The sequence below is a fragment of the Zootermopsis nevadensis genome, unplaced genomic scaffold (genome assembly GCF_977971745.1).
Source record: "Zootermopsis nevadensis isolate Lab colony 2312 unplaced genomic scaffold, Znev_1.0 Znev_ptg000017l, whole genome shotgun sequence".
NCBI classification, from domain to species: domain Eukaryota; kingdom Metazoa; phylum Arthropoda; class Insecta; order Blattodea; family Termopsidae; genus Zootermopsis; species Zootermopsis nevadensis.
Window position 1 is genome coordinate 8669567 of NW_028259149.1, and position 26377 is coordinate 8695943.

General features: G+C 37.9%; 1 protein-coding gene and 1 long non-coding RNA gene across 7 annotated transcripts in view; one reads left to right on the forward strand and one right to left on the reverse strand.

Annotated features, from left to right (window-relative positions):
- The window catches only part of MESR6 (misexpression suppressor of ras 6), an 841969-nt gene that overhangs the window by 346266 nt on the left and 469326 nt on the right, over positions 1-26377 (reverse strand). The gene's annotated exons all lie outside the window — the stretch shown is intronic.
- On the forward strand, positions 4-24500 carry LOC110839314 (uncharacterized). Its single transcript, XR_002546427.2, has 3 exons — positions 4-288; positions 19364-19541; positions 19915-24500. It is a non-coding gene; the product is annotated as an uncharacterized LOC110839314 (long non-coding RNA).

The following is a 26377-nucleotide window of genomic DNA, read 5'->3' on the forward strand; positions in this document are numbered from 1 at the left end:
TATTCTGTCGGATGGACACGTCTTCAGAAACGGACGAAAACACTTCAAGGAGGACAAACGGATAAACATCGAGCGGACTTTGTTACTTGTTGCACTTGGAAGAGGGAAGGGACCTTGGACAGTATGTGGAGCGCCGTGTCCACAAAGACTAGCGGCTGGCCCAACACGTGGCAAGGTCGTGGAGAAACGATACATCTCAATAAAGGTGCAACATTCGAAGCATTCAGTCCGTGGAACGAAAATTATCCAGACACCAGCTAGAAGTCACGCATGAAACCTACAAGACAGGTAACCCATCTCAGTTTTTCATTGCCCTATTCCAAGTTCAGATAATTTAACCAGAGAGCATAAACGCAAAAGATCTTCGACGTTTTTACTCAATCGCTGCAGGACCGTATTTTTCTGATCAGCTTACTTGTAACTGGGTTTTGTTCAGGTCCAAATTCAAACTTAGTGAATCTGAGATTTAAGGTTCTTACGGCTTTAAAGATGTCGATTTTAATTTTATGTTTTATGACGTCGTGTGGGCTTCTAGATCAGAGAATGGCAACCTTTTCATTACTGCGAGTGGCATTGCTTATTCATATCTTTGTCGACCACAGAAATAAATATTAATATTTATTCGTTTAACTTCAAGAGCACAGGTGGTATTCACTTAAAAACAATAGCTGCATTTCTCCATACGAGTTAACAAAAATCTCTTAATAAGCCCCTGCCATACTAAATTATATAAAACAAAAGAACATACTTGAGTTCACGAAAGAAAGTTCTCCAAAAATCATGTGATGGTCTGAACAGAAAGGCTGCGAGGGCCACATGCAGTCGCGGCCCGCAGGCTGACGAACCCCGTTCTAAATGATTATCAGAATTTCGCTGAAATGCATAGGATTCGTCCTCCGAAACGCTTGGCAACCAGCAGCAAGATCACAAGGCATTATAAATCTCATGCAATCGAAACACAGATGGAAATTGCTAATGATTTCCTTCAGTGGTACAGACTTCGGTTTTTCATCTTTGCCTACTTACTCGACCAGACACGATAGAAGTTGAACCCAATATATGGGTCTTCACTAGATTTGCTCATCCATAAAGGCAGAAAATAGCAACTGATTGTTCATCATTTGTTATCAAGGGATTTTGGACCTTATATGACAATATTCGCGAAAGTGTTTTGTTGTTATAACCACTGCCATGATAAATCTATTAAATAGGGGATATTATGTACAGTTATTATACATAACCTCGTTGTCAGATCGTATTTGACACTTCAGTAACAAAATCGTATATTCTTCAACGAAATAAAGAGAGACATTCAATTTTTTTGTTAAAGCACCATTAGACAATTTTAATTTTTGTGTTTTGTGGAAACAATGCTCAAACTAAAGACTGCTCAGTCATCCACAGCCTATGCATATTTACTGCTATACAACGTAGTAAAATATATGTTTAAGTGTAAACGCTTCGGAGCTTTCGTAATTGACAGATGTAATTTTATATACCGCTGTGTTACACTTTCAAATAAAAATCTGTATTTAAGTACTACTTTAGATTGAACCGTAATTATTAACGGGCAACTGTAGCGTGTCTTCATAATTTTCTATAAGTTCTAATAAATATATCTGCACAGTTGATCATTGCCCATCGCCTGTTAATTGTCTGCAGAACCATACACACCGACTAAGCCATCAGAGTTTTCCTCAGTTACAACAGATAAATAGTCTCTTGAAGCGAGTCTGTGGTTGGGATTAACGACGACCATATTTATAAATTATAAATAAAGTTTTCACATCTGACTGCATACGGAATCTCAATACTCCAGTTAAAATTTTCTTCCGTGAATCCATTCCTTTATTGGTTTTTCTATAACTTATATTTTCCCGTCGATCATTATTCATAATTCTTTGGGATAAAATTCTATTTATTTCCCTCCAACTTGTCACTGATATTTATTTATGCAGCAGATGTTTCTGTCTGCAAAGATATGCGACGTTTTAACGGCGGTGAGAGTCGGCAGAACACAAAATACCCCAACTCTTATTTTCCTACGATATGTGCCATTGTCAGAAACCTTCAGACTTCAAGAAATTATGTCCATTTCTCTGCAACAACTATTCTAAAAAAAATAATTCGTATTATTTGCGAGATTCAACAAAATGGCTAATTAAAAAATATCATAATCTTGATTCATGACGTCCTCAGATACCATAAGACTCACTGCCCTGCCCTCAGAATGGTCGTGAGGTCAGCGACACCAAAACAGAGTTTAGCAAAGAGGCCAGTGTACTGTAAATAAGCTGACTGAAGCGAACACGGAGAATCATTACATGACGTCACGCCACCACTGCTGTATTATCTACGAAAAGAGGACGGTAAATTGTTAACTGGCTCCACCACATAACAACAATCCATCGAATCTGCAAAAACCTTGAACTTAAAATACAATAAAGTCACGTTTTAATCCTCTGAAAACGAAGCTCGTCTCAATAACCATACATACAACCTTGAAATTGTGGTTTTGTGTTTGTTAGCTCAAAAACGTATGTATAGATTTGCACCAAACTTGGGATGTTAATTTTTTGAGAGCAGGAAGAGACCACATGAGAGTCAAATCTCAGGAAAATTATTCCCGCTGAGGCAGTTTCCCGTAGCTCGAAAACTAAGAACAATAGAAAACAGTCCCTGGACCAAAGCTCCTCGTTTCGAAGAGATTGGAGAAACAACACTCAGAACTCCGAAAAATTATCCTGGGTTCGATTCCCAATAAAGATGACTTCTAAAATTCTAATAATAAAAACTACAGAATAACGGTGCCAAGATCAAATTGTTTGTTTCTAAAAGGGCATTATAAGAACAACACCGTAAGCTTTTCTGAGTTCGAGTCTCCAAAACTAAGCACAAGATAAGAACACCGCCATGGCAAGATTTGTTCGTTTCGGAGACCAGATTACTCGAAATAAGATGATAAACCAGAAAAATGTCGCGGGTTCGAGATCTCGGTGAAGATCTAATTTTTAGGAGTAATTCTTCACATTGGACTACACGTGACCTTCGGGAAGACATATGTGACATATTCGAATTCACCCCACGACGAGAAGCCCGACGATACGCGTTGCTTCCCCTACACATAATGCCACAATACGACGCTGAGCGTCGCGACACTATCCTCGCAACGCAGACTAAATTCCAGATCAAGCCAAGAACAACATCGAGACGCCATACGAAAGGATACTCACAAACCACCAGCCGAGACGCCTACAAAAGCTTAGTGAAGGCATATGACACGACGCTGGAAAACCGAAGCAGAGCGTAGCGACGCGTATACACGACACCGACTCAAAATTCCAATTATGCCGCTTTGAGATGAAGCACCAATTAGAAGTTCGACCTATAGAATATTATAAAAATTGGTTGTTTGTTACGAAAGCACTTCATAAGCTGAGAGAGATTAAACAGCCTCGTAATCAGCTTTTCCAACACAACTGCAATGTAAGGTTTAAAACGTGTTTGTCTCTGGAGAAAACATAAGTTGAAATTTAGATTTACATTTTGTCGATGATGCATATCTTCACCTGCAGTATACAAATGTAAAAACAATGTATATACAAATAACAGTCATGTAAACGCTATTCAAGAACAAACCACATTTGCTGCAACCATTTTTCCAGCTAATAATGCTGCCAACAGCTCAGACAGTATAAAGTTACTTGATTCCTAAATTGGTGTGAGAAGCGTAGGCCGGGTTCAAGCGGTGACACTCGTCTATTTGTGCTGTGTTATAAAAGCGAGAAATACAGCCAGTCCTATCCTAGAATATTAAAACTAATTGCACAATTTGCTCTGCCAGTAAATTCTGAAATTATCTCTACAAAAACACTGTGCATCAGTGTCCATACCAAGCATTCTAAAGTTAAAAACTTACAAATAAAACCAAAATTTTAAACTTTCTCTTGTTATTATTATTGTCTATCAAATAATATGATCATGCAATATATATTTACATTTCAAAATGTATTATATTTGAATCCTTATTCTCATTTCAAACCCTGACAACATGCAAACGGATAAGCAAGCCCCATTGAAAAGTATTGTCTATACAAACATCGGACCATAAGCGTATGTAAGGGCACGGAAGTTAGGTTCTGTGCAATTTCAAACATCGACGCTAAGTAAGTGTTAGTACCACCAAACCAACAAAAACTATACGTCTATTTTGTAGTGATCAAAAGTAAGCTGGCTCCTTACAAATCCCCATATGAAGTCATTAAATCTCAGAAAGATTTTTAAACTACGCGGAATAAAATAACGGATAACAGTTAATTCGAACTGCCCGTTAAGTTGCAAACTTTATCGCAAGAATTAATTTAATACGTGTAAAAAATTCCCCGAAGTTTCCCTGTAGCCACGGTAGTAATTGCTCACGGAATCTACAGCACTTGACGACAGATCCAGGACAAGTACAACACATCTGAGTGATTGCCAAGATCGATAATGATTGATTTCCCCTTCACCTACGACCACTTCCACCCGATACATGTCAAATCTCCCCCTTGCCGTATCTCTGACAAAATCCCTACATTTCATCTTGTGAGTGGATCGGCCCTTCTTTAATTATGACCATCGACTTGTCTGCACAAAGCTTCCTTCTGCTGTCCTGACAGCAAATTGCAATTGAATTACATAATTCGGGATGGCTGTTGAAACATTCTCTGTGAAAAGAAATGAGGTAACTAACCACATCACACTTCTAGCAGCAAGAGAACGCGATGTCAGGTTCAAAAATACATTACATCCGTGTTCTGTAACATGACGTTTAATTTGCGCCGGCCCGCAAATTTCAATTATTTTAAAGCAGTTGAAAAAATTAATATATTAAATGTATGATTTGAGGTTTTCACAGCGGTGAATATGAAGATTTCTGACTTTTGAGTTGTTGCGCTGTGTAATATGGTAAATGTTTACCAAAGTTTCAGAGGTCATACTGCCTCCATCATCAGGACGATTCATCCACAAAAATTGTATTAAATTAACCTCAGTTCAGACACATTCTCTGTATTGGAATTCGACAGATTCGTAGCTTAAATTAGGCCTCGATCACTTCCTTACGCATCCTTACCATCCTATACCCTACATACCTACTGGCAGAATAGATGAATAAACCACAAATAAATAAATCGTATATATTTATTTCTGAAATTATATATCTGACGTGCAGGACCACACCATGCGACAATGCTCACTTTTGTTTTTACCTTGTTATCACTTTAAAGCTATTCAGTCTTTAGCCACGGAGAAAAGTACATGCTCTGAAGGCATTATTGTGTGACACATCATTACATTAGGTTTACTACGTACTGCAGCCATACACTCCGGGAATTAGCCTAGCTACATGATAGATCACTGATTACCCCAAACACAACGCAGCTGGAACGTTATCTCAGAACAACACGGCCAGTTATCTGAGATCTGAGGTTTTCACGGCGGTGAGGATAATGATGATGATGGTGTTTTAGGTTTTGGCGCCGTGTAGACTCGTCAGTAGATGCCAGCGTTCCAGAGAAACACACTGTCTTCATCTTCAGCCCTGTAGATATAGACGCTATGTTTCTCCGAAACGTTGACATCTACCGCCGAGTCTACACGGTGCCAAAACCCAGAAGAACATCAGCCAGATATCTCTCCTGAGGGTATCCGAATCGAGTAACTGGCGGTTCTGGCAACGTTTTCGTAATTTTCTTCAGTAGTCCGGATATCTAAAAAGCAATACAACGAAAACTAGGCTAAAAATGGATAAACAAGTTGGATCGAGTCAGGAAACAGCCGAAGCCCTGATGTGTACTGCGCACAAAGGTGTGTTGGTTGTCAACTTGGGCTGAATGTGTGTTGAATACCTGAAGGCCGCATGATGATGGGGTTAAGGAATTTGTTTCCAGCAGAGACATAAACGGCGAGGTGCCCTTGAAATGAAAGAGCTGAGTTTTATTTCACAGTATCGTTCGTCTTGTTTAATGACGCATTTTTCTGAATGGAGTTTATTCAGGTTGGTTAGATTAAAATACACATGAATTACGGACACAATTTAATCTACTTTAAAGAAACTTATAACAAAACTCCGGCAGTTCCTTAATACAGTATTATTTCTTGTACCACTAACACAACTTATTTTTGTCAGTTGACGCTAATTTATTCTCATTTACCGGCGATGTGTTTCGTCATCACAACGTCATTCTTAAGATTTTTTAAACAAAATAACTACGCCCAACATCTCACACTAAAAACTACACCAAAAGGAACAATTTTCATCAAATATTTACAACCGGTTCAGATGTAAAGTTTTATTACCAAAGTATAATATTATACGTTGCACTAACTTATCCAGAGCAGTGAAGATGTATGGGCTATGGGGATAAAGCCCCACACATTCTCGTGATATTAGACCCCCCCCTCCCCACCGACAAACATCTGCCCGTTGGTTACGAGGCTGGATGAGCTCCGGTCTGGACGTGATGGTAAAGCAAATAACCACTGTTACTACGAGGAATCAAACCTCGGTTATTCAACCCGAAGTCAGCCACTTTACTAGCTAATTAAAGCATTAGCTGTTATTCACGAGAGAAGTCGTGTCCCGACTCTCCATACGTTTTACTTTGTCTCAGTGAAAGAAATAAATTGTAGTAGTCACGTGTTATCAAGCTTGGTCCCCCAATCTGGCAGTACAAGCCTCGTATTAGGATAAACGAAAAACCGGTAAATGATTTTAAGTAAATTACATATAAGAGTTCACCTTTAATCCACTTTAAAATGCTAATAAAAACTGAAAAGCAGAAAACAAAAAAGATAAATAAAAATGTTGTTGAGATACCACGAAAGCTAAAGTGAACATTCATAAACAGATTAAGAAGACAATGAAAAAACGTACAGAATGAATGAAATAAAAGGGAGTGACAAGACCACGTTGACCATGGAACCACGAGGCAGGAAAAGAAAAATTAAAGTGATCTAAGTACAATCTTACGACTTTCGTCTGCAACGCACATGTGTCCGTCGTCCTCAATATAACCACTTAAACTGCTGACAGATTTTAACAAAACGAAGTATGCCATAGAGGCCACCACATGCTCATACATTTCTTTTAATTCCCTGCCATCAATAATACCAACATGACAGTGTGAAATGCTGATTACTACAGGCCGCAGAGTCCTACAATTTTGTAAGGTAATGGACCTTCTAGGTCCGTGTATGTTGTGTTGAGTTGAGAGAAGTTTCTGTAGGATATAAAGCGTCAACATCGAGGCCGAGACAAATCTACACTTCGCTTTCAGTTTGACAGCGATAATTAATGAACCATCCGAGTTAGTCAAATGAACCAAAGTTCTACTGTACTCAATACAGTTTCAAAAACGATATTCTGTTGAAATGCTTGTCACTTATACTAACTTTTTTTTTTAAATGCTAGCAACGGTTTCTTTTTTATATGAAATGTAATACATAGAAATTACACGAAAGTTATAGCATAAAGTAGTATGATTAACAATGTGCATACACCTTATAAAAATTAACATAATAACAACAATAATAACAGCACTTGACTTGGTATCATAAGCTGTATTATATTTTTTTAAATATATTTATTTTGTACAGTCTATACACAAACGTTTGAAGTTTATTGGTGTTGTAAAAACTATATAATATTAAAACATTTTGTTGTGTAAAATATTATATTAGCGCTCTTAATCGTAAATACGATTTTACATTATATTTTTTAGATTCTCTTCACCAGCTGTCAGACGCACGTTACTCTACACAACATCTCTTGATAAATATAACGTCTGACTACAATAAGCAACTTACCATGAAAATGGAAAGCTACAAACTGAACTACGGATCATTATAATATATTGCATCAAATATCTAATAGTTTTTAAAATATTTTAAATTGATAAAAACCTGAAGACGACGGTATTACCCGTCGAAACATGTCGTTTTAATAAAAGCGCTAAAAAATATAATGTAAAATCGTATTTACGATTAAGAGCGCTAATATAATATTTTACACAACAAAATGTTTTAATATTATATAGTTTTTACAACACCAATAAACTTCAAACGTTTGTGTATAGACTGTACAAAATAAATATATTTAATCAAACACAAACATGACGCATATAAGATACAAATATATTTTTTTAGTTTACAAACTGGTGAATATACAAACGGGCCATCCAACTCTGACTTCAGATATTATTTTTACGAGTAATAGCCATTTGTTTTTCTCTATCCTAATACACAGAGTACACAGCACAGGACGTTTACAAGAGAATAAAATAGTGAATTGTGAAACTAACCACTTGCCTCTATCTAGTGTCCGAGTCTAGATTTAGAACTCAACCCTCGCCGAATTTCTCAGTCTTAGCAACGGACTGTCCTCAAGCTTATCTGAGTTTACGGCGAGGCAAGGAAAATCAGACGAGAATTCACAAGGACCCACATGTGCCGAAAAACAGAGGAGCACTTGACTTTCAGCGCCTCAAATACTGAGAGAAATGTCCATGGAAGTGGCGATAAAACAGTCACGGTTTTATTCACAAATTACGTCACCAACCACACGCTATGATAGGCTAGTGGGATGACAGTGCACGATAAACTTTAAAAATTGAAGGTACTCTTCGCCAAATATTAGGATGATAAAATCAACAAGGATGTGATAAGTTGGGCAAATAGCTCGCACAGTACAAACGAGGAATATATACCAAAATTTGTTGTGACAACCTGAAGGTAATAGACGTAGATTCAATGAATGAAAATATCTGAAACAAAAATAAAATGCGAGAATGTGAACTGGGTTCTACTGGCTCCAGGTACAGACCAGTGGCGGACTGTCACGAACATAGTAAGGAAAAAAAACTGTTGGTTCCATAAAAGGCGGTGGAATTTATTAACTAGCTGACCGACTAGAAGTTTCTGAAGAAGGACTTTGTTCCATGGAGTCAGTCGACCGGACACGTACTAGATATGGAAGCATTCCATAAATTCTGACCACTGTCGACTCTTGCTAACCTCAAAGAGGACAAAAAAAATGTCTATAGCTCATTCTACATCTCAACAATGTAAGCTAAACATACTCTGACTAATTAACCCCTTACGTAAAAATATGCAATTTCTAAAACTTTCTAGCATGGAGTTCGTCTTGGCTCGGAGGCCTTTGGGACCTCCTAGCAAACATTAATAATAATGACCACTTCGATCACCAAACTACTTACTTCTTTTCTATCCAAACTAAAAATCTGGCACTAGACTATCAAACGAAGACTAACCCACTCCCTGAACTTTACCTCTACTCGCACTGCGTAATTCACAGGAATAGGAGTAACTCTGCACTTAAATGTTCCTTGTGTTACAATCACCGCGACAAATCTACAGCAGAACTGGTAGAAATGTAAGAAACTGAAACAGCACGAGTCGTTATGCCACTGATGCATTCAGATGCTACATGCGGTGTGAAGGCCACATCCATTATGCAGACAATAGTCGGAGAAGCGAGAATAAGATCTCGGGTTGGGCAGAAATAACGTTTTGCTAAACATAAGGTTTCAAAAACAAAATTAACATTTCAGGGTTCCGAGATCCACGCGCACAGATTGATCTCACAAACCGTACCACGATCTCGTCATCACTCAAAACTTTCTAAAGAAAACGTTAGGACAGGTTAAGAACATGTCACGTGAAGTTTTAGTTTGGACTGAGGGTTGTTAAGTTTGGGTCTGATCAGGTGATGTGAGGTTAGATCAGGGTTTTGTTTTCACCTGCGTAGTTTTCCTCAAACACTTCAAGTGAATGCCAAGGTATATTCTTTCCTACTTATTCTTCGTATTTCACCATTAAATGTTAGTAAAGAAGTCTCGTTGAAACAGCGTATTTCGTACCTTCAACCCTTACCTACTTTTTTTCTTTTATCCCTTGCCTTTAGAGATAATCATAAAAGCTGCCTAGTGACAGCAGCATTATAAAATAGAACACAATGTCATTTTGTGTCATTACTAAGAACACAGTAAATCATTCATAAAAAACACACACACAGTCAATCATAAATCGTGTAATATTTAACTCGAACGGCGTCTCGTGTTCCCACGAACTCTGTAGTGACTCAAAAAAAAACGCAGTACGAGCCGTGAACCACAGCACACCAGGACATCTTGAAACATGGCCATAACAACTTCATCATTACGCATATTACCCAATGGTACAAAGAATAGTATAGATACCCAGACCATGACGCCGTGCAATCTTTGTAAGTCTTCTAAGTGCACAATTTGTTATTCTGATCCGTTTCACAGTCAGACCTCATTGTACAAAAATACAAGAATATATTCCTACGGCTTACCGTGTAATGCCTTACATTACCAGTTTCATCCTCAAACTCAGACAGCAGAAGACAAAGCTGAGAACGTACTCAGTCATAAACCTCAAATCACGAAGATCTGTTCTTCGGTTGCAAGCCCCTTGTTTCTCGGCTAATTACCCGAGCAGCTTGCCATCGGTACAGAAAATGTCAGATCATATATTCATATACATTGCCTGTCCTATTTCCGTGTACCAACACGAAAAAAAAGGTAACTAGTCGGTGAATGTCCTTTGTTACCAAATTGGCAGCACACCCCTGGGTGTAACAATGCGAAAATACGAGCATTAATTTATGATAAACGGACCAATGAAATAAATGATACCAAGTACATATGAAGATAATAATAGATAGCCTTATCGCCTGTAAAAACAGTTTGACAATAATCGCCTATTCAATTTTAAGGCCACAGTAAGATAAATGTCCGTGTCATCGTTTATTTGGTGATCTTACCAAATTATGCTACAAATCAGTGCCATAATGTCCAAGTCTATTTCAGTACAAATGTGTCCTTTCATGCGCTCAGTTCCCTTGCGTTAACTAGGCTTAAAATTTGTTGCCGTCATGAAAGTTTCATTGCCATGCCTTGGTTTTAATTTCATTCATAAATTACTTATGTCGATCTGGTACAGAACATTCGTTGTTGGCCGTGATCTGTCAGCGTAGACACTGAAAAGTCCTTCTCGTCGTACATGAATGAACCTGTTAGTGGCTCAATTCCAGTTTATGTGGTGTAGGTTCTTACACAAATGTTAACCGAAATAGCGTTAACCTTGCACGTTCCTTTATTCTTGTTTCACACCCACTGGCATTTCTGAATATAAAGATAAACAAAAATGCTTAATTAAAATTAAGTACGAGTGTGAGTAGGCTGTAAGTAAGAGAAAAAAGATGAGATGTGGCTCAGAATACGGCCCAAAGGCGGGATTTGGGATCACGATAATGAACATCGAGTTCCATAAAAGGTGGCGAATTTCACATCCAGACGAGCGACTATCAGCTTCTTAACAAACACTGTGCTTCATAGAGTTAGTTAGTAGTGTAAAGTAGATCTTCGATTGAAATGGTCCAGAGCCTTACGACAGAGTCCTTAATACAACATTTAAACAAGCACCACTGTAAATATTTGTGAAACACGCCCGAAACTACCATTCCTCCAGGATAAAATAAAATGACGAGTCACATTTTAATGTATTCACTAAATAATTAACTCTTTCATGGATAATTCTGTTTCTTGCACTTGGTTGTACTAATTACCATAAGCTGCATTTGCGTTTGATTTTCCGAACAATAGAAGTAAAGTCGCTATTCATTATGAGGCGAAGGAAGTCTCGTGCTGGAATGTGAGGCAGTCACAGTTCACGATCTTGAGACCTAGGTACACGATGCGGTCAGCCTTTCACCAGCCTGGAGTCACGTACCTTATTATGAATAGGCGAGCCACGTGAAATTCCTGCGATCACAATTTAGTACGGGGTAAGAAGAACTTCAGCCATTGTATTCTTTGAAATATTAGCATTACTTACATTGCCATCTAAAGACCCATGTTATTACAGAGAGTTACGGCATCTACTTTATTTCAAATTCTTCAACCTACATAAAAAGGGAGCTGAAATTATATATTATGATCAACTTCTTCAATAAATTCAACTAATACACATGTTCGTAATATATAACGTAACTTCTAAACAATATCAATTACCAAGAATTTAGGTAAGCCCATGTTATTATCTACAAACCAAATCAATGGCCTAGTTGCGCAATTGGTGATAAGTTAACTTTACCGACTGGAAACAATATCGATTTAGCACGGCAACGATGTTGTTGTTTTACATTACACAAAAATATAAATATGTTGATTGTAATATTCTCGGTTGCGAAGCAATTGGCCAAATAGGCGGTTCCCAACCCTTCGGAGAGATGTAGAGATGTATCGCCGCCAATTTCAGGTTACACGTTATTCTGAAACGTTGGTAACCACCGTGAAGTCTACACAGCGTCATAATTCAGAAGATTAGAGTCCACAATTAAATTTCGTTGACGCAATTACCGTCTGTTTCTCTAAGAAGTATTTATCATATTTTATCATATACACCCTTGACCAAAGAGTGACATTTCCCACTAGATTCCGAAACCAAAATATTTTATGTTATTTTCTCCGTGCGTATTCACACTCCCCTTCCCTCTAGTCCTGCTTTATTATTACTAAATACAGTACATGAGCAGTAAAATCTAAAACTCGTGATGCAATTATCTGCACTTACTTCACAACATGAATTCATTAAAAAACAATACATGGTTAATGAAGCTGTTGTGCTGATAAATACAGTTTACAGAAACGATATTTCTGCCGTGGAATTCTCCTAACTACAGGGTTAAAAGTAGACCTAGTGATAATGACAGCAGCGACCATAAACTTAGCAGGAAAATGTAGTAGTCCTTGGCCCTCTGATACCATTCCTTCCGCATATGGTTTATAATAATACCATTACTCAAAGTCATAACATGGTAACGCAAGATCCAGAATTAGCCAACAAATTTTGATAACATTTACTATTGGATTTCTATAATAAACATGTTGGGCGAAGGTGGAACTTCCACTGATTCGATCTTCTCACTCGATTAATATCAATTACAATCGATAAATATTTTCTCAGATTCCGAAAGTTCGCGTTATTATTCAGTTCTAAAACTGTCATAATCATGTATACTTTCCCCAACCGACTGTTTTGTACGGAAGTAAGAGCAGTCAACTACTTTGAGGAAAGAACATAACAGGTGCTTGAAAGTAAACTCGCGTACTGAAGAGAGTGTTAGGATTTAGGAAGAATTAAGTGAGAAATTTAGGATATTACAAAAATCGGAACTTCGTGATTTTTAAACAGAGACCACCTAGTGTGGTTGTAGTACTGGACTCAAGAAAGGCGGCTGCCTTTTGGGACAGTGCGCTAAACAGTCTTGTAGAAGTCGGACGACTTTTCAGAGGTGCTTACTGCCTCCACAGTCAGAACGACGAGTTGCTCTGAATCGACGGTCAAGTACGTAAAAAAACAGCGCATCATCGCAGAAGACAGTCATTTACATAATGCACGTTCAAATCATAGTCTAAAGCCCAAACACAGTATTTACAACAACAAGTTATTTTTCACAATTCGAACGCAAACACTGCGTGCGTCAAATAGATTACAAAACAAATCTAAACAAGAATAAACGTGAAAACTTCACAATGGTCTTCTTAAAAGGTAAACGTAGGATTCGGGTACTTGTGCATAGCCTACTGGAATCTCCTTCTACCGATGGCATGAGCTAACCATTTAAGGCCTTATGGTATCTACAGATCCACGGGGCCTACTTTAACACTCGATAATTTTGCCATTTTGTCACAGAGTATATTTACGTATTTTGTACAAACAACGTATACTTCCTTAAGCAGCATCAATCATTTGGTCTCTGTCATGGAGACCCGTTGGGTTTTACTTTAGGTATGATCCGAATTTTTAAATAACATTTAAATGAGCTTTGGGTGTGGATCCAAACTCGTCTTCCAACACGTAGGCCTCCCACTGAAATAGCATCAGAACCAGTGAACCCCGTAGCAATCTAAAACATACGAATATGGATGACTGTAATTAGAATACACTTAAAACTCTAGAGCGATTTCATACCGACAAACATTTATTAAAAACTAAAGAATTAGCTGACGTAACTCACGCCCACTTTTCTTTATATGTCTATTAAAACTGCTCTCGACCAGTACACGGCTGAGTGAAATAATAATTCATAAATAAACTGGCTTATCTATGGCTCGCATCATCAGCGCTGGCATAATTACAATGCACCACAACCACCTTTGTGACAACATTAATTATGTTAAGAATTTTCGAGTTTAAGCTATCAACATAAATCACGATTTATCAATCGATTTACGAACTAAACAATTCACGCAGAAATGAAATATTTGTCAAACGCCCTTTCCAGGACAGTATTAAATATCGTTATACGGCGACCGAAAAATAGTATGCCTGGAAAAAATATTGCTGATCATATAATGAAAAACCGACCCCACGGAGCAGTGTCCTAATTTGGAGCACCACAGTGTCTCAACTGATCAAGACAGCTTCTTATGGAAACCAAAGATTAACCACCATCTTCACAACAGCCCGCCATTGGAAAATATCCTTTGCCAGTCGAATTCAGCCTAACTCACATTATATTTTCTAAAATTAGTTTTAAGGAAAACCGGCTATAAATATTTTAATAATAAGAGTAATAAGGAAAACATTTAACTGCCACATTTAAAGCATGAGTATAATGAATTATGTTAAGACAGATTTACATATATCAGAAACTTTCCGCTACTTTCATCGGCACAAACTACGCAAATTATATAAATTCCTAAAATATTTGCCTTGTGTTTCCTTTTATATACATGTGAAGATACAAATATCTAAATTTTCTCTTTGCATTAAATCATTTCTCTTCGATTTCTTTCCTGTGCAATTTAAGAACTTTCCAGTTGCTTAAAAACACAGCTGCACACGTTGGCATCCTATTCTTTAAACTTAATATTCAAAACATTACTTGTTCTTTTCTTTTCAATACGAAGTGTTTTTTTTTTCTCAAGCCATGTCGTCATTCTAACACGAAACACAAAAACAAAAATAATCAATATTCAAACCTTTAATATAATTTCAAGTCGCACACAGCAAAAATGCACATCAACACAGCAAATTTCGTTCTGTTTTGAGAAGACGTTATTCAACAGAGATTCTCTGCGTGTCAGGCTCGCTACTTACGAAGTCAGTGGCAGAATAACCAGATAAAAAATATATTTAGTAATGCCAACGCGAGATGCATCTCATACAAAATGTATGGCCATTTGTATGTGATGATTTCTGGCAATTTGTCAATAAACATGTATCTCATATAAGTTCAGATATCCAGATGTAAGCCTAACTTTACACAATCAGTGAGTTTCCAACTTGTTTAATTATCATGATCAAATTACATAATATCGGTACAAGGCATCGTCTTTAAACAGCTAACAGTAACCATTCGTGATTTTACGACAATATAAATGCATGCTTTAACACAGAAATACAAAACTGAAGAAGCTCATCATGGGAATGGTAGAGTATTCCACAGACAACTGCCTCTTGTGTGTATAAAAGTAACTGCAAGAAATCGCGTGGAATTGACACCGCCAATATGCCCGAAGAGATACAGAGTTTTAAACACCCTATAAAGTAAAGAACGTAGTTATTCTTCCTGGAGTCAGCCCATGTCAAGGATAGATCTGGCGGCACGCCTCGAGCTTACGGTTCTTTTAAATACAGACATTCACGTTTTACTCGACTAACGCTAAATATTAAAATATTTCGTTCCAAGCTGCAACTCTGTTTTCGGATATCTTGTTTATTTATAGTATATTTTACAACGCTGTCTCCTCAGACTACATAGGCTGCAGTCGAATGATAACATTAATAAATGATTAATTAAAAAGGATATAGAAGGAAGCCGGCTTGGATTATTAGAGGTATTGTCCCACCATTTGTCTGGAGGGACAGATGAAAACTTCGGTCAGGATACCTGACACTAGCAACGTCTTACCACAGCAAGAGACGGTTCGCAGAGAAATTTTTAGTGGACATGTATGGGTAGCAATAAACAGCATGCATCTATGGCGCCTGTGGGTAGAGAAGTGGCATCAGAGTTATTACAAGCAACAGCGCAATAAGATGTCACGGAAACAGTTTAGAAATAAAACTCTAGAGAAAAGTTACCGGAATGCTAACATTCGTCAACAGAAAATAACTAAAATTCTTACAAACGCTTAATTTCGTTATGTAAATTTTGTTCAAGTTATTTTTCTTGAGTTAAATTATAAACACAGCCTAATTCAATGTTGAAATACTTCGAAACAGGTGTAGACTCTGTCTTATTAACTAATAGTAATTAGAAATTCACACTTCGTCATACTTTGCCAGTTATTAAGGTAGCGACATATTTAACAAAACTTAACAAAGGACATAAGAACTAGCGGACAGACGAGTATCAAAAACACGGCGGACGAACGAACAGACACACAAGATAAACAACTCTAAAAACGGAATTACAATTAAATTTTGAAAACAGTAACGTCACTTGTCTAAAAATACGTCACGAAATACCAGTCCACCATAACAAGGAATTTTAAAATGTTTTCATTCTTAATTTGGAGAGAAATTATTAGTAAATTTAATAAAAACAGGCTACATCTTCCCTGAATGTGTAATCAAAATACGGTCATACAATCTCTGTTTGAGGTCAGCTAGCAGTTCTCTGCCAGCGTTCAAAACAAGGAATTATTAATATTTTTCTGACCATTGTTAACTAACTGCAGAATATTTCGCAAATAATACGTTTAAGGAATTCGCTCTACCATAATCTTCAGTTGCCTACTGCCATTATACTGTAGTGACAGTGGTTAGCATGCTAGTATTTCTTAGACAACTGTTTGTCCTTGAGATCCATTCTCGAGAAATATTTCGAAGGCTCGCACATTACTTCATTGTGACATCACAAAGACGATAACCAGACATGCAGGCATATGACGATGCATCGGACCATTTATTTAAAAAGAAGTTTGAAAACATGTTCAAAATTTGAATGTGTACTTACACCGCTCATGCTGTGAGAGGCATAATTCTGCAGTCAATCCGAGTGCTGGCATTTGTTGTGACCAAGATGGGAGACTGGGATGGGGTCTCTGTATGATGTCTGCGGCATACGTAATGAATGTGGGGGGGAGGTCTAATCGAGGAGTACTAAAGGTGCTTCCACAATGCCACAGCCAGTAACATTACGATGACACTAGTAAACGAACAATCTCAAGACAGGGATGTGAAAAACGGTAGAGCACTTACAGTGGTCAAATAAAATACCCATTTACAACGAAACTGGTAAACGCGTTCTGATATGTTTTGAACAGACGCCTGGTTCGAATCTGTCGAATAATTCGTTTATTTAACTACGATTTATTACATGCAATAATTTTACAGCGCCGGTGACAGGCTCTTGGTATCATCAAAAGCTCTGCATATGTGCCACCTAACACTTTTGAACCAAATGACAGGTTTCCAAAAAAATTGGTAATTCGTCACGTTACTGGTGGCTACAGAACCTTCGTACCCTGCCATCAGTCACACCAACAACAGTGCCTCATGATTCAGCGACATGACACTAGTGTTAATATCAATCCTTCATGTATTTGAGTGTAATTCAATCTGTTCTGCCCTATTTATTTGATTAGACCGCATATTCTTCGGCATCGTTACGAATTCCATTGTTTGTCACCACTATATTACCTTAGTTCTTCTCCTAAAATGAAATTCGCTTACAATTATGTTAGGGAAGACGTAAGTTCACCCTGCAGAATAAGGATTTATGTCCACATACCTAACAAAATAACAGATAAAACAACTCAAAACTATCCGAGAATCATTCTTCACGAGCTCACAGCCACTCAGATAGCAAGAAATTTCCCGCTTTGTACACAACCAGATGATTCATTAACGTGTTCACAAAAACCCATAAGTGATCTCTATACTGGGCCAGATGAATCCAATCCTCACCCCCATAACACTTTACTTTAAGATACTCTGTAATATTATCCACCCATCTACGCCCAGGTCTACAAAACTGTTATCTTCAGTCATATTTTTAAACTAAGATTTTGTATGCATTTCTCGTGTATGCCACGCGAGCCCCCTTCATTCAACGCTAGTAGCATCCACGAGTTTTACAGTACACTTTTACACGAATCTCGCGCCCTGAGTTCATCGGCATCGTCTTCAATGAGACTGACGAAACAGTCAACCACAACTGAAGTTACTCGTTCGAAATCAGCCAACACGTGTCTGCCAGCCATTTGAATTTCGCCGACAACGTACCGGTCATTTAAGGACACTAACACTAAACTGCGTACAAGGTAAACTTATCATTCCTGCTGACGAGAAGTTAACTGGAATCCACGGTTAAACGCACAGGCTCCTCAACTTTTGCATAAAAGGCTCTCGGTTACACAACACAGACCCTACCTCCAAGTCACCCTAAAGAATAGCACACAGAAACTTGACTTATTATACACGATAAAAAAATTCTTGACATTCCTTTTTCCTTTTTATATCTTGGGCCACATAAAAATAAATTCAACCATCACGCAGTCTGGAACTATTTTCATTCTGAGCGGGTTCTATATTTACTGCTCTATGTAATAATGTATCACACGTACACTTCGATCGTTTTACGAAATGTATGATCCAGACAGTTTCTGACTATATTTCTGAATATATTGAAAAGAGTGTTATTTTGTAATAAATTTCTTTATATATAAAGTCCAAGGCACTCCTTTCCAGAAACCATGTAAAGGAATTCAATGAAAGTAATATTTATAATTCTTATTTCGTAATTTAAATATCGACCCCTGTTTCATATTTATGCTTCGTCATAAAAAACGTTCTTTATCTGGTGATATAGTGTCCAATAACCAATATTTCAAGAAAAAAAAACACTCTGATTCATTCCCTAAAACAAATGTTCCCATCGTTCAATTCCAATCTCCTGATCTTGAGAAGGAAACAACAGATTGGTTTCACTCCCCCCTCCACCACCAATTAACAAATTTGAAGAAAAAATGCAGTAGCAAGCAACATCAACTCACGTGGACGAATAACTGTTCAATTGATGCCCGCAGTTTATAGAACTTGGCAATCAGTCATTCTGCAACGAACCTCAGCTGTCATGTTAATATCCACCGGACATTCTGTCATCACATTCGTCACCCACAATTTAGTCTACACTGACGGTTTTATTATAGAAATCAAAGTAACATAATTATCCTTCTCTCTCTAAATCCATAAACATAAATAATAAAGCACTGTTAAAAGTACCCAAAGGTAATTGCGACAATTCTCATACCCACCACAGAATCCAAACTGAATCCAAACGCCGGGACGCCATCATCGTGACATGTCGCGACAATTCATTTTGGCAAAAATTCATCGGAGAGACTCCGGATGCTAGTGGCCATGTGAAGAAAGCGACGGGATAAATACAATTCTAACGAACTGACGTCGAGTGCCCAAACGGACTTCTATCGGTCCAGGTAGGTCTTAAAGGGTTAAAGTCGACTAAAATAAATAGGCTAAGGCGTAAGAAGGTGGTCTCCTCCTGAGGTTATTTTGAATACAGTAATCCACCTTCCAGTTCTACACAAGGCCGGGATTTCTTGACCAGATAAGCAACAATCATGACCTCGGGAAAGAATGCTACATGGAAATTAAATCTCGTACCTCTGACACGTCGGTAAACGTCTACCAGATAAGACGCAACAACCCAGAAGACAGTCGTCTTCATAGTTAGCTGAGGTTGAAAAACGTAGTTAATTATCAGAATACAACTGAATTATTCCAAGGCATAAATAAACACTGTTTTGATGATAACGTTCGAATAAAATACACACCAACTAATCCCATTAGCGCAGGTGCTGGAAGCTGCCCGCGGTTGCATCTCTGATGGAACTTCAGGGACTCTGCTCCAAGGTCGCAGCCAAGTTCTAGCCGCCCGCAGTTGAAACCCTGACAACGACCGCCGAAAGTCCTGTCTGTCTAGACTGAGGACGACCTCAGTGACCTTAAAAACCTCCCCTAAAGACTCGAGGGGTAGTAGGAAGACTTGTTCTCCACAGAGAGTGAAAGGAAGACGATAAAAGAATAGTTGGACCACATCTACCCTATACTACAAGCACAGTCAAGCTATCCAATAAGATTCATCTTTTGAGGCCCACGATCACAATATTGGTCTGTCGTGTGTAATGCTTCTGGGGAAATGTTGCATGCATCCACACAGCTGGACGCATCGTTTGGTACCAAAGTGTTCCTCTGCGTCGTTGTGTTTGCATCGTAAACGCGGATTTAGTGACTTCACCAGTGGCTTCTAGATAAAAGATTGAACAGCGAGTGCTAGCTGTTCTGAACGTGTTGTTTGATAATTCAACCACACGCGCTGTTTAGATTGGTGATATCAATGACAAACTCCAGTGAGGACTTTAAGAATAAGTGTGGTAAACGTGGACGAAAGTTGCACAACACAGTCTTCAGAATCCGCAAACGTCTGACAGGACGCAGACACCTGGTCGCATGCGACAATCTTGCATGCAGTGACGACTGAATGAACCCATCTGTCCATGAAAGATGCGGAGTTTTTTGGCACAAAATTTCTTCGTTGATCCAGGTAAAAAATAAACTACACTATTACAGTCATTAATTTCGCAAAGAAAGTAACTTTCCTTCTCAGCAAGCTTATTATCGAAACACCTGGTCAAGAAATGTTTTTTATAAACACCGAAGGATCATTACCATGTAAACAAGAACCCCGTCAGTGACCCCAACCCGGAGTCACCTGAATCCAATTCATACTGTCACACACCGTATTATTGCAAGATACATTTTAGTAATATCATACCATCCACATGTATGTATCTTATGTAGTCTCCACCATTCACATCTTCCGAAAATATTTCTAGAATTTCTTATCTCCACTGTACGTGATTCCACGCTCATTTCATCTTAAATATGAAAATAATATTTCGTGAAGAGAACAAATTATGAGAATCCACATTAATTTGCAAATTTCTCGTCCTGCTTTTTTCCTCTGCTTTAGTAAAAAATACTTCCCTCACCGCTTTATTCTCAAAACCCATCAACTTATGTTTTCATCAGGCTAGAATACTAATAAAAATCAAACCCACAAAGATATTCTTACACAGAATTAAAACACTGCGCACTCTGGCACATGCGCAAAACAATGCATATTAGGGTTCACCCCATCAATCACACTAGCAGTTCGTATATAAGCCCTTCAAATTCCTTGTGTTTAAACTATGGATTGTTAAGGCTTAGGAGAACTCGCGTTAACGGATAGGATTTTCAACGTGTCCTAAAAAACAACTCAAGTTTCGGTCCATTCCCATTACCACAAAAAACACTATGGAGGATGAGTATACATTAGGGGAGAGTGAAAGAAAAGCGATATTTCTCAAGAAGCTGAAGGCCTGTTGAGCTATTATGTTTTGAAAGTGAGAGTGAAGTGTTTCGTTTCATTTTTGTGCTGTCCGCTCAGTGCTTGCCCTGTTTAGTAGCCAGTTTTCTACTTTCCAAAACTGATATCTTGCTTAGTTATGGAGACTGCTTTAAGATCTGGAAATTAATCAAATAACCGATCTGGTTTACGTTAACAAGATTAATTATCTGCAATTTAAAAGCATAAGTGTTGCTTGTGTGTATCATATGTCTTACCCAGACAGTGATAGTGGCAAACGACTTGCAGCTGGAAAAGGCTTAACATTATAAGAAATAAACAAAGCAAAGTTGTCCCTGGTGCTTAATTAAGCTCCAGACAAAATACTCGGCACTAGATAGAAGCCACTGGATACAGGGCAGGGCATAGCGGGTCTCCACGCAGTGACGATCAAAACATCTTTCCCTTCCGGGAATCGAATGCCTGTCGCCAAGTGTGGAAACTTGGATAGGTCTATTTATATAATAGAACCTCTTAACAGCCAGGAAAAGAACCTAAGCCCTTTGTGTGTGTAATAAACACAGCAACTTAAGAGCATTTCAGTGTTTCTGTTTGATTATTATCACCTGCTAATATTGTCGCTTGTAGATCAATTTGAAAATGAAAATTCTTCTGCTGAGAACATTCGTCTTTATTCATGGATAACTGTTCGAATGTAGGACAGGTGGTCCAGCAACGAAATAAAATTTAAACTAAATTTACAACTTTCGAAGAAAAAATATTTAAATTCAAATGGTTAGAATTACAATTAAAAAAATAACTATTTTATAGTAGTATACGGATAATTAAGCAAAGGCTGGTAGGGTGAATTTGAAATTCAATGGCAAATATTGTACCTAAAGTCATGGAATTAAGTTTATTTCAGATAAATTTATGGAAATGCGTGTTATCTGGACATATTCAAACAACTGGCTATATTAACACTAGACAATTTCACATCTTCATGGCACAGGCGGGCAACATTATGCAGGCTAATTTTATCTATCTCCCCCCCCCCTCCCACTTAACGCTTCAGAAGATAAGAATTCCCGCAAGGACATTTTAAACACCATGTGTCTCATAATACCAAGTTACATTTTCCTAAAGCTTGTGCAACACGCGGTCAAATTTGTATACTTTTCTTTCCCTTAATTTTTGATTTTCAACTCGCGATTTAGAAGATAAATGTTTCAGTAACCAGTTGAACCGCATTTTACATTCTTAAAAGGCCTGTATAATTTTCCCCCCTCCCGTTTTGCTCGCCACTTTATAACATAAAAAAAGCAGAACCACTACAGTGCCGGAGACAGTCATCTAAACCCTGTAAATTCCTAAGTCCATACAAATATGACTTGGAATTAAGCTTTGCCTCACTAAAATCAACATAAAATTACAAGGATCAACAAATTAATGACTCGTGAATAATTGCTACTCCAATGATAATCACACGAAACCAAAAATACAACTGCGAGCAAAATGTAGAGATACTGATTGTAAAAGTAATTGGTGCATATAAATAAACCAACGTGTCTTAAAACTTCAGTTGCTTATACTGAAAGTGTTTACTAAGCCTTCTTTGCAACTCCGCCTGTCATAAAATAGGTTATAACAAACACAAAATATGAGATGTAAAATCTTATACAACTAAAATAATGTATTATCTACCTTACTTAGCATGAAATATATCATACAGAAGTAGATTTTAATCTGCGTTTGACGCTGATGACTGAAACTGATACAGCGAATTTATAAATTCTAACCTACGCCTACTCAAAATAAATTAACTATTGAAAGCAAATTCTTCATTAACACTTTCTCCAACTCTTCTCGCGAAAAAGAGAACTCTCATCTGACATGTAACATTGAAATTGTGTTTGTAAGTGCGGTTATAGCTCGAGAAGAGACCAAATTATTTCCACCAAACTTAGCAAAGGTATGCCTTGAAACAAGGAAGAGATTTTAGAAAGGTAAAATCTCCGAAAAAGTGTCCTGGGTTCGAGACCCGACGATGGTTTCTGTAGCTCCGTAACTAAACAAGACAGAAAAATGGCATCAGGAACAAAATTGTTTGTATCGGCGGGGCGATTACACGAATAAACACAACAAGACTGGTTCAAGTCCCGGTGAGGGAGTTTTCTGTAGCTCGGAAACTAAGCACGATGGAATAACGGCGCCAAGATCAAAGTTGTCTGTTTCGGCTGGGATATTATATTAAAAAGGGCACAGCCCCAGAAAAAGTCGTAGATTCAAAAAGTGGTGAAGATGTTTTCCGTATATCGAAATCTAATTGCTGTAGAAAACTGGAAGAAGACAAACGAACGAAAAACGATAAAACAAAAGTTTTAATAACAAAAGTTTTGCTTTCAGGGAGGAGATTACACCCAAAACTATGAAACCGTTGACTCAAAACGCAGCCTCATAAAGTCAGGCTCAAAAATGACACGAAAACACACTCAAAAAATCACACTAAAGAAATACCCAAGAAATCACACAATACACAAAAATCAGAAGCCAGACTACAACGCAGTCCCAAAGTTGCGGATTCAATAACGCGGACTCAAACAACAATATTCAAAAACCAACAACAAAAAGAATAAAACAATACTAAAAAACCAGACCATAAAGAACAGACTCAAGAACGCAGAGTTAATAACGAAGCCAGACAGATGCAAAATCATTATTTACTACAAACATAAATTTTATCTTGAGATTCAGCTAGTCAAGATATCTCCAATTGTATGAGCCCTATCGTTCACATGAGTCCCTGAATATTGTTTTCTTTTTAATTTGTTAGTTGACTAAATCATTTTTAAAATGTTTCAAGTAGACAGTGGACGCGCAATGGCAAATGGAAATGTCAAGTTCCTAAATTATATTTGAAGGCAAAACTACATTACTCATTTCTCCGTCTTTATATTATTACAACGAATCTCTAAAGTAAATTTATACTGCAATAAATTCATGTATAAATGTGTTATAATAAAATTAGTTCATGAAGAAATATTTTTGTCAGTAACTCAAATAAAATAGTCTATAAACTACTTCAGAGTTCACTTATCAAGTTGGTAGCCTTGTCTCCATAACAGAAGTATGTCTCGTTTGTTCCGCACAATTTTATAAGAAATTGCAGCCGATATCCGCACGCTATAGTCAGAACAAGGCAGTGTCTTATATTTCGGATTACAGAACACTGGTTCGCCATCGATAGCTTTATTCAACACGTATTACGTTTTATTTCGATGTACCTCCTTCCCATAGAACACGGACTAACATGCTCATATAACGGCCATGCAATTCCAATGTAAGGTTAAATTTTGTGTTGTTCCAACATAAGTCTTCTACAAATTATGGCATGCGGCGCTTAAAAAAGATTTCCAGAACACTGGAAAAGGGCACCGTTTACACTAGCGAAAACACTTGTTATTCGTCCAACTAACTAGATGGCTTAGGGAACCCGAAGGTTCATTACCGAATTAACCAAAGCCCTCCACCAGTCCCACCAAAATCCAGTCTCCTTCAACTCCTATCTCCCATAGATCCCGCCTGACATTATCCTCCCATCTACGTCTAGGTCTCCCCAGCGGTCTCTTCCCCTCAGGCCTCCCAACCTCTTGTCCCATCCATGCGCGCTACATGCCCTGCCCATCTCATTCTTCTAGGCTTAATCACCCTGACAATATTGGGGGAGGAGTACAGATTTTTAAGCTCTTCATTAAGCAGTTTTCTCCATGTCCCATCGTCTTCTCTCCTAGGCCAAAATAATTCGTCCAACATTTTGTTAAAATAGCTTAAACTGTACCGAAACAATCCAACTGCTTTTTACGACGGGAAATTCTTGTGTCAGAAACGCGGATCACTGTGGTACGGAAACAAGGCTATATTTGCTCATTTTGTCGTGTTCTTATTAATTCTGTTGTCCGTGCTGCGCTCTAGAAACACAAGAGTGAACTGTTAATGGATAATGCGCTTCGGGCTCGATACTTATCGTTTGATGAGGTCGTTAATTATTCCTTCCCGGACAAACGGGACGCAGTAAGCCATGAATACATTTCTATTGTCGCCTGAGGGTCCACTTCAAATGTATTAGGTTCAACTTCCTTAGTATCCCTTAACACAGTTCCTTTAATGAACATCAAGAAAGTGTGAGGCTTACAAATATGCTGAGGAGGTTATAAATAGTATTTTCACTATGCATAAACTGAAACATTAAACAGTAGATGTGTGGAAAATTCAAGAAAGTAAAGTCTGGTAAAGGTTTACCAATATTTCAGAGGTCCTTGCTGTCTCTATCATCGGAGCGATGAATGTCTTCGGTTCTGTTTTGGCTGGTTTCAACCGTGATATTTAGTGCTACCAATCACCGTGTTCACGTAAATTACTGTTGGTTCGTCTTACATACATGTTTCAATATACAAGTGCAATTCATTTATCAGTTTTGAGATTTAAGTTCCATGAATGACAAGGAATTTCTTGACTAACTAATCGATATGAAATTTCATAAAATTACTTAAATGGTGTTAGAATGCTTTATGAATAAAATGTCAAATTCGTACATAATGCAAAATGTGCCAGCCTTCTAAGAAAGGTAAAGCGAAAACACCTATAATCTCTTAACAACAAGAACAGGTATAAATACAAGAATTGGTCTTTTCTGGCGAAAGAAAAGATTCAAAGAGAGGGAGGTTACCCCTCGAATTACCTGATATTTTTCAATAAGGAACAATCTTGTGGAATAACAAATCCTTGCCCCTTTTTCTTTCCGTCACTTTTCTTTTCTTTTCTTGGGTCCACGCGTCCACAAACCGCAAGCGCGTGCCATTATCTAGTCTCTTAAACTCTCCTCGTCACCACTAGAGGGTACGCGAGGGTCACACCTCCTATGTC